General features: G+C 33.6%; 1 protein-coding gene across 1 annotated transcript in view; it reads left to right on the top strand.

Annotated features, from left to right (window-relative positions):
• The window catches only part of LOC105831069 (cubilin), a 644426-nt gene that overhangs the window by 10802 nt on the left and 616076 nt on the right, over positions 1–17548 (top strand). The window lies entirely within an intron of this gene.

Genomic DNA, 17548 nt, shown 5'->3' with positions numbered 1-17548 from the left:
TATAATAAATATCAATATAATAAAAATATAATATAATAAAAATAAATAAATAATAAAATCAAATGGTGTTCTTAATTTTTAAACTAATGTTATTCAAAATTTGTAATAAAAAAATTACAAATATAAATATTAAAGCTATACCTACGATAAAAACATCTGTCAATGCAAATAAATATAAAATAATTATGCAATTTTTCATCACAGTAAAAATATAATCGATGTACATTATACAAACATGATATGTACTCTGTGGCGGCTACCGTACGCCACAATACGGCGCCCATGCGCGCGCACTCACGGCCGCGACCGCCAAGGCTGTGAGTGGTGCGCGAGGCCACCACTAGGCGAGAGCGCGGCGCGCTTCGCCCGCAAGTAAAGTGATAACAAAAGGCCATTATAAAGGGATTATCTACCGCGAAAAGTCAAATCTCCAGCTCCGTGTAGCGTTCTCCTAGGGCCTACCACAGTAACAAAAGAGTCACTCTGCTTACACGGAGAGAGATTTTTGGGGGGGCCTTTGCTTACACAGAGAGAGAGAGCTCTAAGTATTCCGGTATTCATAGACAGGTCTTATATTTAAGATGGTCTTAAGTATTGCCTTAAGACTGGATTCCAATGTAGCAGGTCGAGAAAATTGATTTCTTTATTGCATAAATTAAAAGTACAACATTTCAGAAATATACTCCTAAAGTTTTAAGGTCGAATTCGCAAAAATAACGAAGTTGCAGCACATTTAGTGAGACGCGCCAGAGTTCGAAACGACAAATGGCGTGAAACAAGTTCATGCAGGCAGTGCACTGTAAAAACAAATGTGTTAAAACAATGCTTTAAGCATGTAAAATATGTCTCCACTTTTAACACATAAAAATGGCATTTAATTGACACACCTATGAAATAATGTGTCATTAAAACACACTTCTATTACTAAAAACAAATTCTTTTAACACGCTTTTCAATTTTAACATGCCAATTTTGTGTGTTAAAAGTGGAGACATACTCCACTTTTAACACACAAAATTGGCATGTTAAAATTGAAAAGCGTGTTAAAAGAATTTGTTTTTAGTAATAGAAGTGTGTTTTAATGACACATTATTTCATAGGTGTGTCAATTAAATGCCATTTTTATGTGTTAAAAGTGGAGACATATTTTACATGCTTAAAGCATGTTGTTTGACACATTTGTTTTTACTATGTGATCTTCAATATTACTTCACGTTTCGGCCTATACACACGTATCTAAAGATGCCTCGTAAAGGAAGTTAATAAATACGAAAATTTTCGCCAGTCAAGACAGCAAAAACGCAAGTTTTCAGGAAACCAATACACTTTTAAGACGGAAACCGAAGCCACAAGTTCTGCAGTAAGAAAATTAAAATTTGCGGATGAAGATTTTATTACAAGCCAAACTCATGGCTATCGATTTATTGAAATTTTCATGGTTTTTAGTGCTCTTTCACAAATGTTGATTTGTAAAGATTGTAAAAAAGATATAAGTTTGAGTGAAACAGGAAATCGTGGATTAGATTTCAAAATCGCCGTTACGTGCTATGTGTACTAGAAAAATTAGTCCTTTTGTAAACAATGCTTTTGAAATTAATCGAAGAATTACATTTGTTATGAGTGTGTTGAGAATTTGTAAAGAAGGTATAAATCTGTTTTGTGGTCTTATGGATATATGTCAAGGTCTAAACAATAATATTTATTATGCTGCCGCCAAGAATATTCATACTTCAACAAATGCAATCTTCTATATGTTGTCTCACAAAGCCGTAGAAGAAGAAAAGAAATTAAATTCGCAAAAAGAAAAGCCATTGCCTGAATTTGACTGTTTCCTGTGACGGCAGCTGGAAAAAGCGTGGTTTCTCGTCATTATTTGGTATAACAACACTTATAGGATATAATACTGGAAAGGTAATTGATCTCGTAGTAAAAAGCAGCTATTGTCAATCTTGCACTTACTGGAAAAACAAAAAGGGCACTCCGGAATATTTCGAGTGGTTTGAAACTCATTAAGAGACGTGCGCCGTTAATCATTCTGGATCAGCAGGAAAAATGGAAATTGATTCGATAAAAGAACTGTTTTCGAAAAAAGATCTGTCCAGAGGTAATTAATTAGAAAGATGTTTAGGTGCATATACACAAAATTGTAATGAAAGTTTCAACGCAATTATTTGGCGTCTGGTTTCAAAACATCTTTACTGCGGCTCACAAACAATTGAAATTGCCGCTTATTTGGCTACAGCGATATTTAATGAAGGCTATTATCCTATATTAAAAATTATGGAAACAATGGGCATCATCATTGGACAACAATGTAAAATATTCGCCGATTCTTATAATGAGAAGCGACTACTGCGAGCGGAGCGTAGCTTAAAAAGATCAAAAAAAGCTCGTATGGATTTTAAAATGGAACGAACAACGCAGTAAGATCTCTTCGAGGAAGAGGAAGGCATACTCTATGGTTGCGGCAGATTAATTGTTCAGATTGATTTTTCAGCTGTAAGTATTGTGAAATTTCATCAAAAACTTTAAACGCGCTTTTCTCGAAATTTTATTTTTCAAAGTGGCGTACAAGATAACTTAAAAACTAATCGACCGATTAACTTTGCACATAACTTATTCAATTCGTTATAAATTTATTCAGGTATTGAGCCTATTATTTTAATTTTATCGTTTATTTATAACGTTTTATCAACAATATAAAATCGATTTTTTTGTCGAAAAAATTTTGATTTTTTAAATCCTGCAACTTTTGCAATTTTTTTATATACCTATATATTTTTTAATAGGTTCAATACCAGTGTAAACTACCTAACTTTTAAACAATTCTTTGTTTTTTGCTTTCAGATGATTGTGACAGGCACCACATTGTACACCAACAGCGGATACACTGCCGGAAGTAACAAATATTATTACACACTACTCAGTATATAATACAGAAAATTTCAAAACCCCAAAATTTTTTTGCACTTCAAGAATGGCTCTTTATATCCCAAAAAGGTTTATTCACATATTATTAACGTTTTTCTTAAAAAAAGGACCTTTAAAAATTCTTTAAAAAAAATTCTAAAAATCACCTATTTTTGGAATAGTTACACTGGAATCCCTTTTTAAGATGTCATCAACCAATCACAGAGCCGCATTAGCATTTAAGACATTGCTTGAGACAATCTTGAAATAAGATTCGACTATCGGCCTTAAATCTGTCGAAGTCTTCTGCGGGAGACCACCGCATCGAAGCTGCCGCGGGTCAGAAGGGACTGTATAGGTCCATACATATGCCCGGTACTCTCGACGGGGTGGCACTCACTTGGACACGGTTCAAATGGACACGGTGCTTTTGGACACAATATCTTGCGCACGGTTCAAATGGTCACGGTGCGTTTGCACACGGTGCATTTGCACACTATGCATTTGGACACAAAAGAAATTTTATTAAAAATGTACACCAGTTATAGGCACACGTAAAATTTGACCACCGGATATTTGCACACGAAAAAATGCCCACCGTTCACTTGGACACGTAAAAGTTGCACATCATTCATTTGCACACCGCACACTTGCACACCATTCACTCGCACACCGTTCACTTGCCCATCACTCATTTGCACAAAAAGAAATGCGCATCGATCATTTGCACACGGAAAGATGCGCACCGATCATTTGCACCCACCCCGTATAAGTCGCTAACCCATGTACACATTGCAAACACAGCCATAATGTATGAATATTTAATATGCGTTTGATTGAACGGTGTGCAATTGAACGGTGTGCAACTAAGCGGTGTGCAAATAAACGGTGTCCAAAACACCGTGTCCAAATGAACGGTGTGCAAATGATCAGTGCGCATCTTTCCGTGTGCAAATGATAAGTGTGCATCTTTCCGTGTGCAAATGATCGGTGCGTACCTTTCCGTGTGCAAATGATCGGTGCGTACCTTTCCGTGTGCAAATGATCGGTGTACATCTTTCCGTGTGCAAATGATCGGTGCGCATTTCTTGGTGTGCAAATGAGTAGTGGGCAAGTGAACGGTGTGCAAGTGAATGGTGTGCAAGTGAGCGGTGTACAAATAAATGGTGTGCAACTTTTACGTGTCCAAGTGAACGGTGGGCATTTATTCGTGTGCAAATATCCGGTGGTTAAATTTTACGTGTGCATATAACTGGTGTACATTTTTAATAAAATTTCTTTTGTGTCCAAATGCACAGAATGCAAATGCACCGTATCCATTTGAACCGTGTGCAAGTGCACCGCTCCCCTCTCGACGTATCTCGAGATGAAATTAGGCGCCGCGTAGCCGCCGAAGTAGCAATGGCTTAAAGTCACGCGTCGCGAGTGAATCGCGGGCCGTTCCGCATTCAAAAATAAGTACAATTTTTTGCAGTTAAAGGGAAAAAAAACAAATACACACTTTTATTGTTATTGATATACGCTTGACACATCAGTGTATGTTAAAATCGGGTGCAAGATAAATCTGTTTATGTTTTAAGTGAATAAACGGCATTCTCAGTCCAGTTCTTCGATGTTTACATGCCTTGTTCGACGTTATAGCAGGAAAAATAAATTATGGAAACAATTGATTTTATAGTTTTTGATCATCTGAATCGAATGGTGCGTGTTAGAATCGGGAGCTGAACGGACTTCTTAATGTTTCAGACGAACAAACGAAATAGCGTATGGCAATTTACCAGTAGTCCGGTCTTTACATGCCTTGTTCGGCGTTTTGGCAGTAAAAATAAATTATGGAAACAATTGTTTTCTATATTTTTGTATCTTCTGAATCGAATGGTGCGTATTAAAATCTGGAGCTGACAATTTCTTGCAAGAAAAATTATATTTTTATATAAAACATGATGGATAAACCAAAAAATTTTGAACAAAGCATATAAAGACCGGAAAACTGGTACATTGCCGTGCACTATTTTGTTTATTCGCTTAAAACATTAAGAAGTTCGTTCAGCTACCAATTCTAACACGCACCATTCGATTCAGAAGATCAAAAACTATAAAAAACAATTGTTTCCATAATTTATTTTTACTGCTATAACGTCGAACAAGACATGTAAACATCGAAGAACTGGAGTGATAATGCCGTTTATTTACTTAAAACATAAACAAGTTTATCTTGCATCCGATTTTAACATACACTGATCTGTCAAGCGTATATCAATAACAATAAAAATGTGTATTTGTTTTGTTACGTCCAGCCTTATGGGATTTTAACTCTTTTATTCGGTAGGAAGGATATTTCAGGAAGAACAGATAAGGGAAGAACGTAACAAAACGTGTAGAATTCCCGTAGGCACACAGATTAAGAGAGGGTAGGTGCCTCGAGTCGAACGCACTTTTTATGACTCAAAAATATAGGCCAACGTGCCGATAAGCCGGCTATAACCCGTTTCGAGTCGTACGTCCGTCGGTCCAAGTTTCAAGTCAACGAATTGAATCGCTTTAACTCGGAATCGGACCAGGTGCAGTCTTTGTTCGGGAGGGGCGAGGTCGTTGAAACTTAAATGAATGAAGTTTATGTAAAATTAACAAAAGTATTTATTCTAATAACAAATAAATGAAAATAAAAAGAAAATACAAATAAGTGCTGAAGTCGTGATTTGACAATTTTGTAATAACGGTATAATCGAATTTAAAACGCATAGTGAGTATGAATATGATTGTACAAATATTAAATAAGTATGTAGTGGGCGGAGAAAGGGAAACAAAGAGATTTTTGTTTTTTAATTCTATAATATTAACGGTAAACGCGGAGCAAAGGAATAGACGAAGGGTTTATTAAATGGTTACATGGGGAAAACAGAGATGCTTGAAATCGTAAGAGGATAAAGAATAGAGCGGGAGAGAGTGGGAGTGGAACATCTTCGGGTTTTGGAGAACTGATCGGAGAGTACAATGAAAAAGCTCAAGATTCGCATACTAGTTCGTGTAAGTGTGTAGAAACTTGAGATTCGCACACGGGAGCCTCAGGTTTGTGTAAGTGTGGGCGAACTTGAGATTCGCACACGGGAGCCTCAAGTTCGTATAAGTGTGGGGAAACTTGAAATTCGCACACGGGAGCCTTAGGTTCGTGTAAGTGTGTGGGAATTATTTATAAATAATAGGAGGGTGTCTTAAAGAATTAAAACGGAAGGGAACAGACGAGTAACATAAAAACAAAGAAAGAAATTGTGATAGTGGGACTTACTCATTACTGGTTTTCAAACAAATTTGTCGGAATCGAAGGGTTTTCTTGACCGGATGGAACGGCACTAAAGTTTACTTGCGCACTGATTCTACATGATTACTAACTAACTGACTAACTCTCTTACTCGTTACTGCGAATCGAACTGCGAACTCTGAACTGTACTGCCTAACCAACAACTCAACATACTCTCAACAACTCTCATACTCATTGACCAACTAACTAACTCGTTTTCTTCAAGATTTGGTATTAAATATACAGAGTCTTACAGGGGGAGGATCCAGATGTGGGTGGTTCAAATATTCTGGCAGAACTTTTTAAGGACTGTGTGGTAGGTGAACTCTAAGGTTTCTTATTGGAGAATAGTTTTTCCTTTTTGCGTTGAGTCATACGTTGAGTAATTCGTTGAAAGTTTCTCTGTTTCCTCCCACATTCTTTCAATTTTATCGAAGGGATTCGACCTATCGCGTAGGTTATCTTCTCTTTGGATTTAAGAGATAAATAATTTTTTTCTATCGTGCTAGACGTGCTACGGTATGGTTCGCAGATGGAGGAAACGGTTATTTATTTTTTGCTTATGTTTAGATACTTTATTGCTCATTTTTTTGTGAGGAAACGTGAAACTTTGCTTAGATGTTTGTTTTTAAATTTCTATCTTCAGAATCTATTATTTGTTGACTCAATATTCAAAAGGAGTCGGAATTATCAACTTGGTCGTTTCGTCCATCCATGTTTGTCATCACGTTTCTAACAGACTAAACCTAGACGCGTAAAAAATTATCGGAGACCGTTGAAATGGAATTTCTTTTGTAAATTATTTGTTTCTTTGGCGAAGGGAAATTGTGGAGTCTGCCGGACGTAACAGTTTTTTTAGCTGCAAAAAATTGAACTTATTTTTGAGTGCGGAATGGCCTGCGATTCAGTCGCGACGCGTGACTTTAAGCCATTGCTACTTCGGCGGCTACGCGGCGGCTAGTTTCAACTTCATCTTCGACTAGAACGCATTACCGTCTCAGGCACCGTCCTTAGGCACCTCCGATGTCGCCTAAATCTTTCACCATCCGAGGAGCCCTCAGAGCTTCCAACAATGGACATCCTGTCAATGGGCTTCTGATTCTTGCTACTACTTCAAGCCAATCAAATTACACACTGACATAAGCACAACTGTACATAAACGTAAAATATAAAGGATACGTTTTATTTTATTTGTGGGGACCTTCTGATTGACTTTACCTCTCCAACGTTTTCACATATTAAAAGCGCAAAAATGCGGTGTTAATGAATGATTTAAGTATAGAGAAATGCACCTGGCCTCGGAATGTTAAAAATGCATTCATATTGTTTACAGAACTAATAAAATGAAATGTATTACGTTATGGAAATATATATACATACATACATATAAAGTTAACACATTTAAAAGTATGTATAATAAAACTTAATGTAAATAAAAAGAGAAATAAATTCTTAATTCTTACAAACAAAAGTAAAATCTGATAAAAAAATCATAAAAAGATACGCCAAGTACATAAACGCGTACTTTCAAAAATGGTTTTGTGATCAATATAATACCGAGTATATTTTTAAATAAGACTTAAAGAAATTTTATATATATCGATTAAAAAATTATATAAATAAGATTAAAAAATAATAAAATTAGCCCAATACATTTTTAAACAATTTACAATTAGAAAAACCATAAAAATTTATTAAAAAATTATTTAAAAAATGTGTTATCAATAATAAGAATACAAAAACAAAAAACTTTGCACGGCTCGCATTATTTGCATTTTTTAATATACATTTATCAATTCAATAACATACAACCTTCGAAATACAAAAAAAATACAAATATACTTGGCTAATTATATTGATCTCAAAACCATTTTTGGAAGCACGCGTTTATGTACTTGGCGTATCTTTTTTACCTTTTTAAAGTTTTTGATGGGATTTTACTTCTTTTTGTAAAAATTAAAGAATTACTTCTTTTTTTAATTACATTAAGTTTTATTATATATACTTTGAATGTGTTAATTTGATATGTATTATATGTATGTATGTATATATGTATGTACATATATTTCCATAACCTATTTTATTTTATAATTATTTGCTTTCTCCCTCTCTTTCTTTCTTTCTCGCTCTGTTTTCCTCTTTCTTTTTCTTTTTTCTCTTTTACCCTCTTTTTATTCTCTCTTCTTCAGAGACTTATAATTTTATTACTTTTTAATTAATATTTTTGATATTTATTACATTTATATCGTGTATATTATTTGTTTATGTTATTATTATTTATTTATTTTATTTTTATTAATATTATTAAATTTTTTACGTACCAATATTCATCACTTATATTATGTACATATACATTGTATATTCAATGAGCACAATAACGTTTGAAAAATATTTTTTTTTTTAATGTTTGAGAAACATTCTTAAAAACATTTTACAAAACATTTAAATAATGGGATAAGTCCCCCTTTTCTCATGAAAAAAATGTTTATTTTATATAAAAAAAATATTCTGTTATTATTTAATAAACACTTATTTAACGTTTAAACAAATTCTTTTTTAAATATTTACTAAACATTTACTTAATGTTTTAAAAGCATAAAATTGATTGCATTATTTTAATAAATTCAACGTAACCTTACCAGTCTAGCATCGCTTAATTTCTATGATAATTTAGGGGAGAAGACTACAGGTACATGTTTCAGCCAAGCAACAGTCGTATCTGTTTAGATAGAATAGAACATGTTTAATTTATACACTCAAAAAAACGGTCACCTATACAATTCAACGTCGACGTTGCTTGACTTCGAAAATCGTATGCAACCTGACACTTCGTGATGATACGTGAATACATGAATACTTCATGTTTATGCATACATATTTATTATAGATCATTTCAATAGATGTTGTCAGAAGGATAAAACATGTATAGTTAACTTATATTTTTATAATTAAACATAAAATTTTACAGTTTTTTACTGATTTTTACATATGTGAAATACACTCCGGAACAAAATTAAGGGAACACCTAATTTTTCCGGTAAAAAGGTGTAAAATTTAAACTACAGCAATTTTGCGAATAATGGTCATAGAAAAAAATTCTAAAAAGCAAATTAAAGGGCAAAATGTCTACATTTCGATGGTTATGTCAAAATTTTATTTTTTTTTTAATTTCAAAAAATTTTTAAGTAAAAAGAAAAATAGAAAAATTTGTAATTTTTTCTTTGTGTTTGTTTTTGTTTCGTGTTGTTTCGCCCACTACATGAGCGAAGATAAAATTTTTGTCGTAAATGAAACCAGTTGTTCTCGAAACTCAATTTTTATGCTTTAATTTTGTTTTTTATACGAACCTCTACGATTTTTTTGACCAAGTTATTGCCATTTTTCGAAAAAATATAATTTTCAAATTCGACGGTTCATATCTCAGCAACTAATCATCATACAGTAATTTAAAAAAAGCAATTTTAACAATAAATTTTCAGTTAAAAAATACTGACCTTTTTTAATTTTCTAATGTCATAAAAATATCAAAAAATTTTATCTATAAATAAAGAAACGTAGAACAGCTGGGATGTGGAATCCAGATGCCGCGACTTGTGCTCTTAAAATTTACACATTACTCTTTAAAATCTATTTTGGTTTTCTTTATTTCGTCATTTTGGCGTCGAGATATTGCACTTTAAATATTGATAAGACAATTTTATTGTAAATTAATCAATTTTCTTCTAACAAAAAACAAAAGAATAAAACTTTTTCGGATATATGGCATGTTTTTGATTAAGAAACTGCAGTCTCGCGATTCGGAAGTCCGTGCACAAAAAAAATGATTACCATCGGCATCAGCATTACCCGATGTGCACCACGAGGAGGTTGCTCGATCGGATTTTGCACATTATGTGGCTCTAAAAATTTAATGCGTGTAAAATGTATTCAATGAAATTTACGTTATGTAATTTTGCTAGTAAATTCAAATATACAGCAACTTATACGGTACTTAATCTGTGAATGAAACGTGTTATAACGAATATATGGCTGCATAGTAAACTTTCGATTAAACGCCTTCTGGTAAGACGTCACGGGAGCGGTCCTCTCTTCACACGTACTTTTACACACGAACGCGGCTCATCCATTACGTCGCTAAGCGCCGCGCGTCGTCTCCTCGGCCCAGCATTTCTTCATTCCCTTGTATAGGCGCAAAGCACCCAATACCTTATGAATTATGAATATTGGCCAAAGAATACTAATAGAATAGATGTTTTAGTTTATTGAAATATCCATTATTTTAATTGGCGCAAAATATTTATATATCATTATTTTTGTGGAGAAAGTTAATATGTATTACTTAGGTTGAATTTTACCCAAAGTATCATCTTAGATTTTTGTTACATATATATGTACATATGTATATGTATAGACATTACTACACAATGTTGTTTCCCCCCCCTCTCTCTCTCTCTGTCTTTCTCTCTCTCTTTCTCTCTCAATTTAACAATAATACTCTTTCTAGCACAATAATTATAATTTATTTACATGTTAAATAATTTACTTTATGTTACTTTTCTTACTTTTTCTTATTATTTCTTAACTACTAACTTTCTCTCTCTCTCTCTCTCTCTCTCTCTCTCTCTCTCTCTCTCTCTTCTCCTCCCTCTCTCTTTCTCTTTTCTTACTCGTCCACTTATTTTTTTTCTACTCTTCTAATTTAGGTTCAAATAAAGTATTTTTTCTTCTCTTTCTTTTAATATAATAACTAAAAATAAACCATAATACAAAGTACTAACTTATCTCTGAGCTTATTCCCAATAAAAAATGAAAATTTTGTGTAAAGGTGCCTTTTCACGCTGACACTTGACGCTCATTTTCAGCATCAAAAGACATCACGTGACTAAAAATGACGAATGGATATCTTTATTTTTAGTCACATGATGTCTTTTGACGCTGAAAATGTGCGTCAAGCGTCAGAGTGAAAAGGCACCTTAATACTTATCTGATTGTACCACATATAGTGTTATACTAATCTTCAAATTGGACACAGCCGTATTTCCATCTATGATGTAAGAGGCATATCATGAAAATGAATTAAAATGTAATCAGAAAAAAAAATAAAACCAGTATAACTTTGTTTTGTTATTTTAATTCAATCTGAATCTCGATCTTTAATAAGATATGGACTTTAAAATTGTCTTAAGGGAAGATATACCCTTGTGAGAGCAAAATCAAGGGTCATTTTTGACAATTTATTTAAGAAAGATAAAGTGATATTTTTAAATTCGGTTTTTTATACATGTTAATAAAAGTTTTGAGGTAAAAAAAAATTTTTTTTTAAATCATTTCGAAATAAAATGGCGGCGCAGTGGCTGATGAAAGAAAATTTCTTTTTTTTCATAGTCCTCCACGGGTGTATTCGTACAGGTCACAATTTTCAACTTAGGATAAAAAATAAAAAAGATATGGAAATTAAATATAAAAAACTAGAAAAGTACGTAGGATTTTTCAAAAATATTTATTTTTAAAAAAATTGCGTCAATATGAAGGAAAAAGTGTATTTTTTATCGAAAAAAATCGGTCGATTTTCAATCATAAAATCGTTAAATTTTAACTTATCAAAAAAATCCTACGTACTTTTCTAGAAAATGTAATTAGGAAGCTACAGCTAAAATTTTAAGTCAATCGGTTTAAAACTGAAGGCGCTATGAATACGCCCGTATCAAAAAACATAGTTTCGAGAAAAACGCGTTTAAAGTTTCAAGTACTATAAAATCATGGAAATTTAGTGTTTATCTTTAATCGGCGATGCCCGAACCATATAATTGTCCTTCTAAATTTAGTAGGGTTAATAAAAGTGGACAGTCGATAACATGTATTTGCCGCCCTGATGATTTCAAAATTTAAAAAGCAAGCATTCGGAAAATTTTCTTAAAATACTGAAAATCAGCATTAAAACCTTTCTCGGAAAATTGAATTTTTGAACCACTTAAAAAATTTTCCCCCTCATAAAACCTTTTGGATATCATTTTTGGATAGTTAAGGGACCTTTTAAGCCAATAAAAAAAGAAAGCAAAAAAAAAATTTACAAAGGTATATCCCCCCTTAAGAATCTTCATATATATTATAAAAAGAAATGAGATATCTGAGCCACATGATGTACAAAATCCGATCGTCATTCTCCATGTTGTGCACATCGGGTCACTTTGATGACGGCGGTATGATTGAGTTAAACACAAATAAAATCAATGTGCAATATCATATTGATACTCAAAATTCATGATATTCAAAAAATACCGTATTTATTCGCTAAAATACCCTAAAATGCAGTGCAAATTTCAAACTCATATGCAATCGACAAAAAACATCGACATCTTTTTTTTGAAATTGCTCAGAAAAAAATAAACTTTAAGAATCTGGATTAATATTAGCCAGATTTTAACGAGAAATTTGTGAAAAATAATAACAAAACTTTTACTTTTTTCAATGAAAAAACACATGTTTGGTTTTCATGCGATACAAAAGATTCGCACTTAACAAATCAAACTTTCGCGTAAGGATTCTCAAAGTAGAGTCTTTGTTCTTTAATTTAAAAAAAAGTACATGTAATTTGGATGATTTTTCGCAAAGTTGCATCACTTTGAAGATTGCTTAAAAATTGGTCAAAAATTTTGTTTTGTTTTTTTTGCGCCAGTGTATATGTATAATTATACGTGTAATATATAATTTATATATGATAAAAAGCAATATATAATTTACAAAATTTTATAAGTTTTTAATCGTCAGTCTTTAAATATAGTTATATAAGCGAACGGAAAGGTATAAGAGCGAAGGAATGATAACACGACAATTTTTATATGAGAACGAGCGAGAAAGTAATGAGAGCGAGCGAGATGGTTACAAGAGCCAGGAGAGCGAGCGAAACAGTAATAGTTACGAGCGAGATAAGAATAACAGCATGGAAAGAAGACTCGAGGTTCGAGCGGCCCGAGCCAGTTCAAGCCGTTTTTCCCCTCTTTGTATTGTTATTTTTCTCGCTCATTCCTATTGCTGTCTCGCTCGCTTTCCAGACTCTCTTGTTGTCATCGCTCTCGCTCTCATTAATTTCTCACTCACTCTCATATAGCTGTCGCTTTGTGCACGTAGTACGGAATGCAACCAAAAAATTGTGGACATTGCCTGAAAATATGAACATTGGTTATGTCGTTTATGTCCACTTTGTCAAGGGCGTCTTGTAGCGGAGAATCACCGGAATCACCCAAAAGCGGGCCGTGACACCTCTCAGCCTTCTCTCTGGTTATAATCACGCGTGTATAAATTAATAAAAAACGTGTGATTCTATTAAGGTCGTGTATGCCGAATCATTTTCTTATCCGAACCGCGACCAATCTCCCGATTCCCGGATTATTATCGTTTTCAATTTTTAAAATAATATTTCTGAAATAATTATAATATTTTTGCAAAGTTTGTAATATATTGCAATATTGTAATATTTCTGCAACTTTTGTCCTGTAGGGGCGTCTTAAACTTTTCAGTTTTAATCTCAAATTTGCCTCGTTGAAAAGATGAGATGGAAATCCAGATGATTATCTTCATGTGTTATCCATCTGGATTTTCATCTTATCTTTTCAACGGGGCGTATATACAGAAATCTCAAAAGCCCGGTAATAACGTTCACAATAAAAATTAAACACTTTCTTTTACTGTTACTAATTTTTTTCCACGTTTTTTGACGTTTATACACGTTATCTACAGTCTGATCCCACTTCCTTTATGACGTGTATATACACAGTCAAGGAGTTATAGAGGTCAAAGAAGACGAATGTCACCAATCCAGTGCACCAAGACGTTTGATGCGGCAGCACATGCGCGGGAAAATAGAAATTATTGGGATTCTATCGTGCTTGCTTGACTAGACCGTCCATAGATGCCTCGTATGCCATTTTCGTCCTTCCAGAAATTAGTAAATCGTCTACGCAACACGACCACGTAGGCTGCGTCTTCATTGGCACCCTGTACGTTTAGCTTTTCTAATGAATGTAACGGGAATAATAAACACGCTGTGTCGCGACGCGGTCTCTTCTCTTTTCTTATTTTCCTGCTTTTGCCTTCCCCTCGTCTAACTGGAGACACGTTATCACACTTTTTCCTCTTATCTCCTGTGTCAATGTTTTTTCATCCAGATGCGAATAAACATCTTGTAGCCGCGACGTATTAACACCATTTCGGAAAACGACATTTCCTTTTTTCATACCACGTTACCTCGGGTCAAACGAAGTGAGCTTGATGTTTATAATGGTCGGCAATGTAATCGGTTAAATCTTTGTTTGTTAATGCCTCGTCTCGTGCTTCCCTCTTATCCAAAAAACTGTAAATAATTTATTGCGAAAAATATATCTCAGCCAGGATAAAACAAGACAACTTTATATAGCATTTTAAAATACAATATTTTTATATTAAAATTTGATCATTGATTTATTTTTGAAATATTTCGCATTGCTACGAATTGAAACTACAAACCATTTTAACAAAAATAGCCAAAAATGTGTTTTTTATCTTATTTTTCTTACCTAACATGATGCAACATTCCTTCTTACGGATTAAGATTTAGCACATTAAAAATTATGAAAAACTATTTTTCTTTTTCAAATAGTAAAAGAAGAGATCCTTAATATGCAACTAGATGCTTATTAAGAAGATGCTGGAGATATGTTTTGTTGTGAGTGAGATACACTCACACCGAAAATGTCGCGGACGATAAAGGTGTCAAATAACACCTCGCGCGTGTCTTCACACCGAAAATCGCATCAGGCGATGCATCTAGTCGTTTCATCGAATCCGATACCAATCGAAATCCATCGATTTGTGATGAAATGTACGTAGCCAGCAATTGCTAGCTAAGCAAGCGCACAAACAAAAGTCCCGTGGACACAGGAGAATGCTCCTAGCACAGATCAAAAAAGCGGTATATAAGCAGAGAACGAACGAGCTTACTGCGTATTAATTAATAGACGAATCCATGTCGCTCGTCGTAACATTTTATCATAATTAATTACTGTAACGGGTTACGATACTTATCAAAACGGGTTTATTAAATGATATTTGGGAATTGTAACTAAGCTGGAACCAAATATAATTCTTTTATACCACACTCGGCGTTATCTCTAGAAAACCTGATCACGAGGAGCCATCAGCAACGATTCCGTACCGTGTCCCATAACGAAGGGCACGATAGTTTTATCGATAAAACGCTGAAATTTTGCTAAACAACTACGTTTTATAGATTTGCTTTTATAGATTTGGAAACCTTCAGAATGAAAGTACACTGGAACCCCGCGTTAGTAGACTGTTCGAGACTCTAGTCTATTAACGCGGGATGATTTTTTTACAAGGAGGAAAAAATCTTCGAAAGATGCCCGGGAGCCTGTACTCCTAAGTATGTGGGATTCTTTGTATAAGATTCTACTCTCAGGTCCTACCCACTAAAAACCTCCTTCTACGATTTAGCCTACCACGACGTCATTTGGGAGGGAGCCCCGGGACAAAACAAATCATTACATCAGTAGCTCCTTTCCCGGAAGACGCCAGGAAGTAAGAATCTCATCAAACACAAATAACACGGACACCGATCCTATTATATTATAAGACTAACCACTCTTTGAGAACAACTAATCAAAGATGTTGCTCCCCCGACTCTATTTCCATTGCGCTTGGGGTCATCTACAGTATCCAACTATGCAATGGTACAAAAAACAATAGGGAGGGAATTACAGTGGAAAGGAACAGTCTTGATCAACAACCGTCTCCCGATTGATGAACAATTAATTATATTATATCTTGTGAATTCATTAACGCTCTCTAACTAGGGAGAACGCACGTTGCCGTGCCCTCTCCAGTGATGGTAGACGGCAAGATATTTTCGCGACAGAAGGCCTTACGCGCATGCGCGCGGTGACGTAATAGGCAACTTTTAATGACGGATGTAGGTAAGGTTTTCTGCAGTTTCCCTTATCTTCACAACAAATGTTGGTGTTCGCGTGATAAATCGGCTGCAGGTGTACAAAAGAACATATCAATAAATAATGAGTTTAATGTTACTTTTCTGTTTATTTAATAAAAACGTTCTTTCCTTCCTACAATTTTCTACACATTTCTTTTAGCAGGCTGGGCACTTATAGTACCATAATATATATACGTCAGTAAGGCCGTGCGAAGATTTGCTCAATGCGCGTGCGTGAAATATCTTGCCATCTACCACCACTGGCTTTCTCCGCTTCTGCTTTGGTTTTCATAATAGTCTTGTTGTAAACCGCGAACTTCTTCATCGATTAACATCTGCGTCGACAGTATTGTAGGATGTTTTCTGTGAACGTGAGGTATCCGTCAAACACGGTGCCCAGATCGCTTCTTTGCGGTCAGCAGGACTCTGGAATCCCACTTTTAAAAAATTATTTTTTTAATTATTTTAAGTACTAAATCCTGAATTTCTTTGTTTTTTTTTTAGAATTATATTTTATTAATATTTTTATTAACACTAAAATGCATGTTATTTATATGAATAATTAAAAAAATTTTTTATAAAATTATTTTTTATAAAAAATATATAAAAAATTATTTATAAGATTTATATTATTAATTATATAATCAACAAAAAATGCCTTTTTTACAAAAAAAAATTTATGTCAGAACGAACATTAAGTAATATTGATGTGACAATTGTAATCTAGGATCTTTTGGGGTCACTCATTACAAATCTGACATAAAAATTTTAAAATTGAAATGGTAGATCCAATATGGTGGACCAAAAATATTTTAATTAAGTTTATTTAAATAAAATTCATAATACAGGTTTACTGATTGTGGGTTACTGATTACGAATCTGACATCAGAATTTTAAAATTAAAAATAGCGGATTAACATGGCGCACCAAAAATGGGGCCTCTTTTATAATCATATAAATTAATAAATTAAAAACTAATGTAAGATTTGTAGTTATCGTTTCAAACACCTCCGAATTAAACATTTTATCCAAATAAACAAAATTAAAAAAGTTTTGGTTTGTCATATTGGACAAATTCGCCATTGTGAATTTTAAAATTCTAATGTCAGATTCGTAATCAACAACCACAAAAACAGCTGCATTATGAATTTTATCTAAATAAACTAAATTAAAATATTTTCGATTCGTCATATTGGATTCATTATGTTGAATTTTAAAATTATTATGTAATATTCGTAATCAGCGATCTCAAAAATCTTTAGGTTATAATTATCACACCAATATTACTTAACGTTTGTTCTGACATAAATTTTTCCTGTAAAAAAGGCATTTTTGGTTAATTAATTAATAATAAATAC

Source organism: Monomorium pharaonis, chromosome 8, assembly GCF_013373865.1.
Source record: "Monomorium pharaonis isolate MP-MQ-018 chromosome 8, ASM1337386v2, whole genome shotgun sequence".
Lineage (NCBI taxonomy): Eukaryota > Metazoa > Arthropoda > Insecta > Hymenoptera > Formicidae > Monomorium > Monomorium pharaonis.
The sequence above is the reverse complement of the archived record's forward strand: the minus strand, read 5'-3'. Positions and strand labels throughout refer to the sequence as shown.